The sequence below is a fragment of the Lolium rigidum genome, chromosome 3 (assembly GCF_022539505.1).
Source record: "Lolium rigidum isolate FL_2022 chromosome 3, APGP_CSIRO_Lrig_0.1, whole genome shotgun sequence".
Classification (NCBI taxonomy): Eukaryota; Viridiplantae; Streptophyta; class Magnoliopsida; order Poales; family Poaceae; genus Lolium; species Lolium rigidum.
In genome coordinates this window covers 260,157,360-260,167,139 of record NC_061510.1, presented here as the reverse complement: position 1 = coordinate 260,167,139, position 9,780 = coordinate 260,157,360, and the positions used below count along the sequence as shown (strand labels likewise).

General features: G+C 42.9%; 1 pseudogene; it reads right to left on the bottom strand.

Annotated features, from left to right (window-relative positions):
• Positions 1-5,323: 5,323 nt before the first annotated feature.
• Positions 5,324-8,127, bottom strand: LOC124699386 (annotated as a pseudogene).
• Between the last annotated feature and the right edge of the window lie 1,653 nt (positions 8,128-9,780).

Genomic DNA, 9,780 nt, shown 5'->3' with positions numbered 1-9,780 from the left:
TGGCGTCCTCGCCGGATCCGCGGGCTTTGTTGGGGTGGCAGGTTCGGGGGCTCTGGCCGGGAGAAATCCTTGGCCGGCGGGGCGGCCACAGCGTCGGCGACGTCTCGAACGCCGTCATCCTTCTTGGAGGCGATGCTGAGGTACATCCTCCTTCCCCCACCCTCCCCTTGTGCCCGGGTGAAAACCTTAGATCTACGGATTGGGCGGCGACGGCGCTCCGGCGTCGTTCTTCTCCTTGGAGACGTCGCCTTGGGACGGCGGGAGGTGGGCGTTCTGCGTGTGTTGTTTGGTCTGCCGGTGGCGGCGTCTCGCCGTGTCTTCTTCGGCGAGCTCGTCGCGGAAGGCCGAAGTCTTTTGGGGTGCCGGTGAGGTGGCCGGTGGCGATGCTCGTTGTTCTTTGCGTGCGGTGATCTTGTCCGGCGATGGTCCTTGGCACCCCGCCCGGGTGCTCATGCGTGCTCTAGGGTGAGCTGCTCCGCCTGGCGATGGTTCGACGCCCTGCGATCCGGGGTGAGAAGGTTGGGGCCTTCTTCGGAGGTGGAGGCGGATGGCAGGCTGGCTGAGTTGCGCCAAGACTTGATGTCGGCAGGGCTCTCCGGTGGCGAGCTGCACGGCATTGCTTCTCCTATGCTTTGCCTCCCCCTTTAGATGATGACATCAAGATCAAGTTGCGTGTTATCTTTAGTGTGTTTGGTCATTGATGTTTGTAAGCTGTTTTCAGCACTTTTGTAACTCTGCCGTTGTAGCTTTATTAATTTAAAGCTGGACCTTTGGCCTTATGTTTAAAAAAGACGGCGATGGTTCCGATTACGGGGAAGTTAGTCCTCATGCCAAACACCTCCACCAGGGGTCGACCAGAGACACCGGGTGGCAGATGCTGCCACCGGCCATGGTTCGCAGGCGGCGGTGGCTGCTGCTGGGGTCGGCCAGCAGGGCCAGCAGTTTCGGCATTCAGCTGGCCAGCGACGGCTTTGCCCATGATCCTGATGTTCCTCCGTTCGTGTTTGGGACGAGATCTTGTCTAGCCCATCAGCAAGCGCCAAATATTTATTCGACAGCTCCGTAGGTAGCCCAAGCTAGTCCAAATGTATCTTGCCGGCCGGCCTCACGCTCTAGCAAACTGAATAGGGTCTTGTTCTCTTGGACCACCCGTCCGCTCATCTTCACATTGTTCTTGCCGGGTGTCGTTTTGCCATTGTAATTGTCATTCATGCAGTTCCACACAGGCTACATGACCGATAGACATTTGTTGCTTGAATGCTTCACAAGTTCACAACCTAAAACGTGCGGCGTCACTAGATTTGTCAATAACAGGGAACATGGAAACATTCATAAATTCTGAGAAGAGTTTGAGAAATATGTAGGTGAAGAACGGAAATGAGAATCTTCATATGAATATGTTAGCACTTTCTTTAATTAAAGAATAATCGCAGTTCTGCCGGATAGGAGGACTCGGAGAATATCTACGGGGCACAATATAATTACATTTTTTAAAAAAAAACAAAGCAAGACTGCTATTTTCATTAGTAGTTTGGCCGGTTAATTAGCGGGAAACCGGCCTAAGACCGTAACACTCCCTTGTCGATCGTCATGGAGCACGGCCGTCCCAAGGGTGCACAACCACAATGGCAACCCACACAAGCTACACAGAGAGTTAAGGTGAACATCTTCGCGGGAGGTTGTCTCCTAGGATCATCGTCATCGCGTAGCGGTGACTCCGACATCCTTGAAAGACTTCGCAAACAACACCGTGAAGCCCACATTGGCCTATTCCAAGAAGATGACCCATAGCGAAGGGACATGCGGTTCCAATTCTACCGACGATATCCAGATGAAAAGCATAAGACCCGCATCGTGGAAGCTCAGACACGCCGAGATAGAGGCCAACTAACAAGGTATTTCCGAGACCAACCATCACTCTTCAACGCCGTCGTCGCCACACAGGCCACCACGTGGAACTCCGGCATCAACGGTTAGCCATTGGCCGACCAGGATATCGTGTGCATCCAACCCACCAAGAGCCACGAAAGGCAGCACAATCTTCAAACCGAAGATCTTGTTTGGAGGTTGCAGAGGTCGAGGAAGAATCCACAAGTACGCCTACAATGAGAAAGCGATGGCCGCAGGAGCCATCACCAATGGTTGTATAAATCCAGCCAAACTTCCCCTCATAGCTTCCAGACCACCACCTCATGCAAGCGGAACTAGACGGTTGATACGTCTCCAACGTATCTATAATTTCTGATGTTTCATGCTAGTTTTATGACAATACCTACATGTTTTGCTCACACTTGATAATGTTTTCATGCATTTTCCGGAACTAACCTATTAACAAGATGCTGAAGTGTCAGTTCCTATTTTCTGTTGTTTTTGGTTCCAGCTGTTCGGGCAATATTCTCGGAATTCGACGAAACGAAGACCCAATATCATAATTCACCGAGACGGACCAGGACACCGAAGGAGAGTCGGAGGGGAGGCCTGGGGCCCCCAGACCATAGGCCGGCGCGGCCTGGAGGGGGGGCGCGCCGCCCTATGGGGTGGGACCCCCAGGCACCCCCTTGCGCCGCCTCTTCGCCTATAAGACCCCTCGCGACCTAAAACCTCGATACCAATTGACGAAACTCCAGAAAGACTCCAGGGGCGCCGCCGCCATCGCGAAACTCCAATTCGGGAGACAGAATCTCTGTTCCAGCACGCCGCCGGGACGGGGAAGTGCCCCCGGAAGCCATCTCCATCGACGCCACCGCCTCCATCATGCTCCGTTACTAGTTCCCCCATGGACTACGGGTTCTAGCTGTAGCTAGTTGGTACTCTCTCCCCCATGTACTTCAATACAATGATCTCATGAGCTGCCTTACATGATTGAGATTCATCTGATGTAATCGGTGTTGTGTTTGTTGGGATCCGATGGATTGTTACATTATGATTAGTCTATCTATATAAGTTTGTGAAGTTATTGTTGCTGCAATCTTGTTGTGTTTAATGCTTGTCACTAGGGCCCGAGTGGCATGATCTTAGATTTAAGTTCTATACTTATTGCTTAGATTGTATCTACAAGTTGTTTGCACATGTCTATGTCCGTAACCCGAGGCCCCAGAGTGACAGCAACTGGGATAACTGGAGGGGGAGGCTTAGATATGAGGATCACATGTTTTCACGGAGTGTTAATGCTTTGCTTCGGTGCTCTATTAAAAGGAGTACCTTAATTTCCAGTAGATTCCCTAGAGGCCCGGCTGCCACCGGCTGGTAGGACAAAAGATGTTATGCAAGTTTCTCATTGCGAGCACGTATGACTATATATGGAAAACATGTCTACATGATTAATAATCTTGATGTTCTGTCTTAATGCTATTTCAATCCTATCAATTGCCCAACTGTAATTTGTTCACCCAACACTTGTTACTTGTTATCTGAGAGTTACCACTAGTGTAGATAGCTGGGAACCCCGGTCCATCTTTCATCATCATATACTCGTTCCTACATGTCATTGGAAGTAGTATCAACTATTTTACGGTGCCATTGCCTCCGTGTTACTATTACAGCTGTTGTGTTACTCGTTACTACTTGCTCTCATATTACTCGTTGCTTTCACATCACCCCTGTTACTAGTGATTTTCCGAGTGCGAGCTTGAATTGACAACTCGGTTGTTAAGGCTTATAAGTATTCTTTACCTCCCCTTGTGTCGAATCAATAAATTTGGGTTTTACTTTCCTCGAAGACTGTTGCGATCCCCTATACTTGTGGGTTATCAAGACTATTTTCTGGCGCCGTTGCCGGGGAGGCATAGCTCTACTCATAAGTTCACCTGGGGAGTACACTCTACCTCTCTCTCTGTTTTATTTTATTTTATTTTATTTTGCTTAGTTTACTTTTGTCTAGTTTATTTGTGCTTAGTTTATTTCTGTCTAGTATTATTTTGCTTAGTTTACTTTTGTTTAGTTTGTTTTTGTTTTGTTTTATTTTCCCTATATACCCGAAAATCCATAAAAATTTGAAAAACCTAAAAATTAAAAACTGTTGTTATGGGAGAACCCACAACCTATTTGTAGCTTATTGAATTATATAATAATTATAGAGAATCAAGAACGGGTAAAGTTATGAGTGCCGTGATAGAAAAATTGAATACAATTGCTAAAATCTTGCTTAAACGCCATGATATAAACTGTTGCTCTAAACAGGATACTAAACATCTTAAATTTCAATGTGGCTTTAGTGAGGAAGTTTTAATTAAGAACTATAATTGGAATAACTATATTCATTTTGGGTTCGAAGAGGTAGAACAATTTATCTTATTTATGGGAGCTTCTGAGATCGAATCCTTCATGTCTAAAAATTATGAAACTTGTGTTGTTTGTAAGGACCTTAAGTGGTTGTTTGGATGCCGTGGATTAGCCCTACGTTTTAGCAAAACAGGTTTTACGTATATTTTCTGGAAAATCGGGTTTACTAAAAATTCTGTTAGGAATAGGCCCATGGAAAAACACGTTTGGCCTAAGAAAACCTTAAACTGGTTTAAGACGTGCTCTGTTTGGCCTACCCGTTGAGGAGCTAGCTTTATCTTCTTGTCTTCCTCCAGCTACAGAACTTCATCCCCTTCCCTGGTTCTCTCCACTTCGCACCTCCAATCCAGCACAGCCGAGCTTCGCGAGCTCGCAAGGTGCCTAACGCCGACCGCTCCGAAGCCCGTAGCAGTGGTACCCAGAAAAAGCTCGAGAGCCTGGACAACGCCACCGGCCGCGACCCCGTCCCCTGTGGCATCGTCCCCCACACAGGAGAGCTCGGATGCGATGCCGACGGCATCGACGCCCATGGTAGTCGCCAGCACACAGCCAAGTATCTACGCCGTCCGCCGCGAGGGCCGTGGCAATGCCCTCACCTCCACACAACAGAGCTCAGATTCGCGAGTGTTCTCAACATGCGACGAGGGCCGTGGCACTTCACCACTTCCGGCAGCATGATCTTGAGCTTCGTTGCTCTGACAGGATGCTCTGTGAGACTGGTGTCGTCTCCTTCTGAAAATTTCAGGTGAACTTATCCTCTATATCTCTGTAAAATTTATCTAGACTGAAGGTGTATGTAAAGTTTGTTTCGAGAGTACATTATTCTCATGTTATCACGGTTGATTGTACTCCATGCTTCTCCACATACAGCATTATTAGCTAGCTCGAATCAGTGACCCAATCAGTCATGGATTTCAGTATTGCTATCATCATCAACACATAAAAGAATAGAAAATTATAAAGGAATGAAATGAAAAAGTCGAATGGCAATTATCCAATGTATATGTAAAAAAGAAGAATGGGAAAATAAATAGTGTAGTGCTTAATCATCTTCTTGATATTGATTGGTACGCTGTTGATGATCAGTCCACAACTGCCGAGCGATCCCTCCACGAATTCGCTCACCAGCAACTCGGTCATCTTCTCGTACATTTGCCTGGCCTCTAACTTCTTGATCACCATTGTCCACAGTAGTTGGTGTTTCACCATGCTCATATAGCTCGAACAACTCATCAGGCTGATTAACCTTCCTTATGAAGTTATGAATAATGCAACAAGCCATGACAATTTTGACTTGAGTTTTATATGGATACGGAATTCCTCCTTTTCTGCTTAAAATTGGAAAACGAGCTTTCAAAACACCAAAAGTTCGTTCAACAACATTCCGTAGTTGTGCATGCAGATGATTGAACAAATCTTTCGCACTATTATATCGTCGATTACTTCCACGAAAAGAACCAATATGATAGCGATCACCACGATAAGGGGCGATAAATTTTGGAGTATTTCCGTAGCCCGAGTCGACGAGATAAAATTTACCTACATGCAAAGTTTAATAGCACACTCATTTTCTCTAGTATATGTTTGACACAATGAATATATACTATACTTGCATGCCTAAAAAATTCATGTATTTCAATAATGTTACCTTCTGGAACAACAAACCCACCACTAGTAACAGCCCACCGTAGAACAGCTTGATCTGATGCAGAACCTTCCCATCCAGCAGCCACATATGAAAATGTCATGTCAAATGACACTACTGCCATTACATTCTGAGAGGGATAACCATGCCTATTTCTGTAAGGAGTTTGTCTATCCAGCTTGATTTTTGCATCAATATGTGTCCCGTCAATTGCTCCTAGACAGTTCTATTCCAAACCAAAAGTTGACAAAAACGAAGTAAGGATTACAGTTGTTACAAGTCATATGGAAAATAAACTTGTGCTTGAGAGAGAAATATACCTTGAAATATGGGTAGTATCTTGAGTCTCCCAATATTTTTGATGGAACTGCATCGGGTGGATCTTTTATGCAAACATCACGCAAACCATTTATAGCTTTTAAGACTTTATTGAAGTGTCGACTTATTGTTTCTCCAGAATGTTGGAATTTATCCTGGAGAACACGATTCCTAAGATTGTGACCAATTGTATGCAAAAAGATCACTAGTTGTTCATTGACATCCATCCGTTCAGTATCCTGAAGTAAATTTCTATCACACAATGCATCGCGTAGTAAGAAGAATGTGTGCTTTTCAACACGAAGTAGTTCATAAAATCGAACTGGATGTCCTTCCAACCACTCTCTAGTTTTTTGAGCACCGAGTCAATTTAGAGGTGTTACGGCATGTTTTGAATAGTCTAGTGAACAACACATCTCGAAACACCGACACTGCAGAAATGTTATTGATTACGATTTGCTCGGAATCAGAAAATTCTTCATCGGCCTTATTTTCCATGTTTCGCAAAATTTCAAACAGTAACCTTGATTAACTATAGTATATACGACTGTCCCATTCCATTAAGTAATATATGACAACACGCCACAAGGAATACCATTAGCTTCTGCCAGTTTATTAACTAGCATGGGAATCTGTAATTCGGATTATATACTCAACAAATAGAACCAAGCAAACCAATAAAAAAATATTAAGTGATATTGATCGTTCAAACACAAACTGGAAGAACAAAATGATCTAATCTGAAAATTTGAGTGAAACAATAAAGAAAAAAACTAAACATCTTGAATCCAAAGAGACCGAGTCTCTTCATCCATCTCAATGAAAACTGCCCTTTGGTTGCAATCTGTAAATGCTTGTGCAGCTTTAAGTTTTTTCTTCGCCTCAAGGTGGGGCATGCCATTTAATATCTGCATACATGACTTCACGGAGTATGCTTCTGTCTGCTGTGCTGCATTTTTCTTTGACTCAACAATGCTGAGTGATGCATCAGCAAGGCGATCTAATGCGGTTATAGCATCATCAGCTGTGCGTTTTCGACCTTTTGAAGTATCTTGTGATACACTTGCATTGCACTTCTTATTTTTATCTGGCTTTGTTGTATCGGATTTCTTAGGACAACCAACAGGTGAGTCATCTGCTTCATTTGATTCAAGATCTACTACCTCATTCAGATCAATTTCTACTTTGCTCGTTTCACCGTTTCCTTTGCTAGATATAGCAGCATCTCCAGATGCGGTAGAGCTAGCACATATCTCTTCAAGGTCTGTCCAACTAGGCCACACTTTATCCCGATATTCTTGAAGATTCTTATCCTTCTGCAATTTATTAGTATATTGTTAGTCTATTGGTTAAACATATGTTGAAAATTAGTTAAAAATTGTATGTACTTAAACTCACCGAAATGAGATCCTCCCAAGTTTCATCAGAAGCTTTGATCATTTTGTCTTCATCATCCCAGCCAAACCCAGTGAGTTTTAGAAGTCTATCCATGGTAGCATAACAACTCCTGTAGTACTTGTGACGATTTTTTATTTGTTGCAACTCAAGTTTTTCTACCTTTGAGTCATTGAACTGTTCTTGAATTTCACGCCATGCTTTCTTTGTGTAACTTGTCCCTTCTTTTCACCCATTTAAGGTTTGATCTTTGAGTATATTGAGCAATATTTTGTCCTCTGAGGATTTCCATATGTGACGCTTTATGGCCTGCCTATCAGGGTTCTCCTTCTTAATTTTTTTAACCTTATCACCCATATAAGCTCTGTAAACAAAGACATAGAGAGCAAGTCTTCTGGTTTAACTATTATAGAATATATGAAAACATCAGATTGCATATTCTACAACTCTGTTTTTAATGTGTATGTAGAAATGCAGGGAGGGGACAATCTAAGATATCAACTGCTAGTGTTAGTTTGTTTTACGCAACAGGACTCATCTAAAAAAACAAGAACTAGCTTTGTATACTTTCAAATCAATTTCTTACACAGTTCATGCCTGAGACCTAGCCAAAACTCACGATGTTCTTATCTAACTGAGATTTCATACACTGCATTACAATTATTTCTCCTACGTAGCCGAAGATCTGACTGTGGATATTACCTGTAGGATGATGAACTCGTGGTCTGATTGTTGGCGATGAAAAGAAGTGGAAGAAGAGCGGCCTTGTCTTCCCAGCCGGTGTCCGCAGGCAGCGAATTGTTGATCTGACGCAGCTTCAGCCGCCAGCCATGGATTGACTACAGATTCGTTTGTAGATCTGGTGTTATTTTGTTTCCACGTCTTGTACAAGCATCACGTATATATAGAAGAGATAAAAAAAAGGGCGCGTGGGGAGTGGCGGGAATGACAGACTTGGCGCAAAAAAGTTTGTTGAGGAAGGAGCGGCCAAAAAAAGTTTGTTGAGATTGAGTTTTCTTTGATCGTGTTTCTACAAAAACGACTATTAGTCGTTTTGGCCAAAACGCATATTCCTGGCTTTGTGGAAACCGATTTTTAGTAATCCCCGTTTTTGTTGCCGCAGCCAAACACGGATTTAGTTTGTTAGACAGTTACGCAGGGTTACGGAAAACTAGTTCTCCCAATACGGTGTATCCAAACAAGGCCTAAAGATTATGTCTCTTCTATCCTTAATTTTTGCACAGAAAGTTACAGTGATAATCCTTATATCATTGATTATAAAGAGAGACTCATTAATGCACAAGAATGCACTCACAATTTGCAGGAACCTGTGAAAGAGGAAATTGATGAACCTGAAAACTCATTGGATGAAAAAGAGGAGGAGAGTGATGAACAAAAGGAGGAAGAATGGATTAGCTACCCATGCTAACCTTCTAATGAGAGTAACTCTTTATCTCTTACACTATTTGATTGTCCTCCATGCTTACCAAAGGATGATGAATGTTATGTTCCTGTGGATTCTCTTGAAATATTCCTTATGAGTAAAACTTGTGAGAATAATCATGCTACTGTTATCTATGATAATTCATGATACTTTGATAAATCTTATGATAATGCTTTGTTTGTGCCTGATATCGAAATGCATGGTACTAAAGAGTTTTGCGTAGCAAATGTTTATGATAAAGCTCTAGATGATGGTCCTATGTTACTTGATAATATTAGTTGTACTACTAATGAAAAAGGGATTGGAGAAGTCTTGAATTTATCTAGGAGTCCCATATCTCTTGAGAATGATCAATCATCTTGTTATATTATTGATAAAAGTGGATTCAAAAATTTTGATCCCACTATTTTTGAGCTTGATAAAAATTATGTGTTTATGGATCATGAAAGACATGCTTTATGTGATAGTTATATTGTTGAGTTTATCCATGAAGCTACTGAAAATTATTATGAGAGAGGAAAATATGGTTGTAGAAATTTGCATGGTACTAAAACACCTCTCTATATGCTGAAACTTTTGAGGTTACTCTTGTTTTATCTTTCTATGCTTGTCACTTTGTTCTTCATGAATTTATTTATGTACAAGATTCCTATGCATAGGAAGTGGGTTAGACTTAAATGTGTTTTGAATTTGCTTC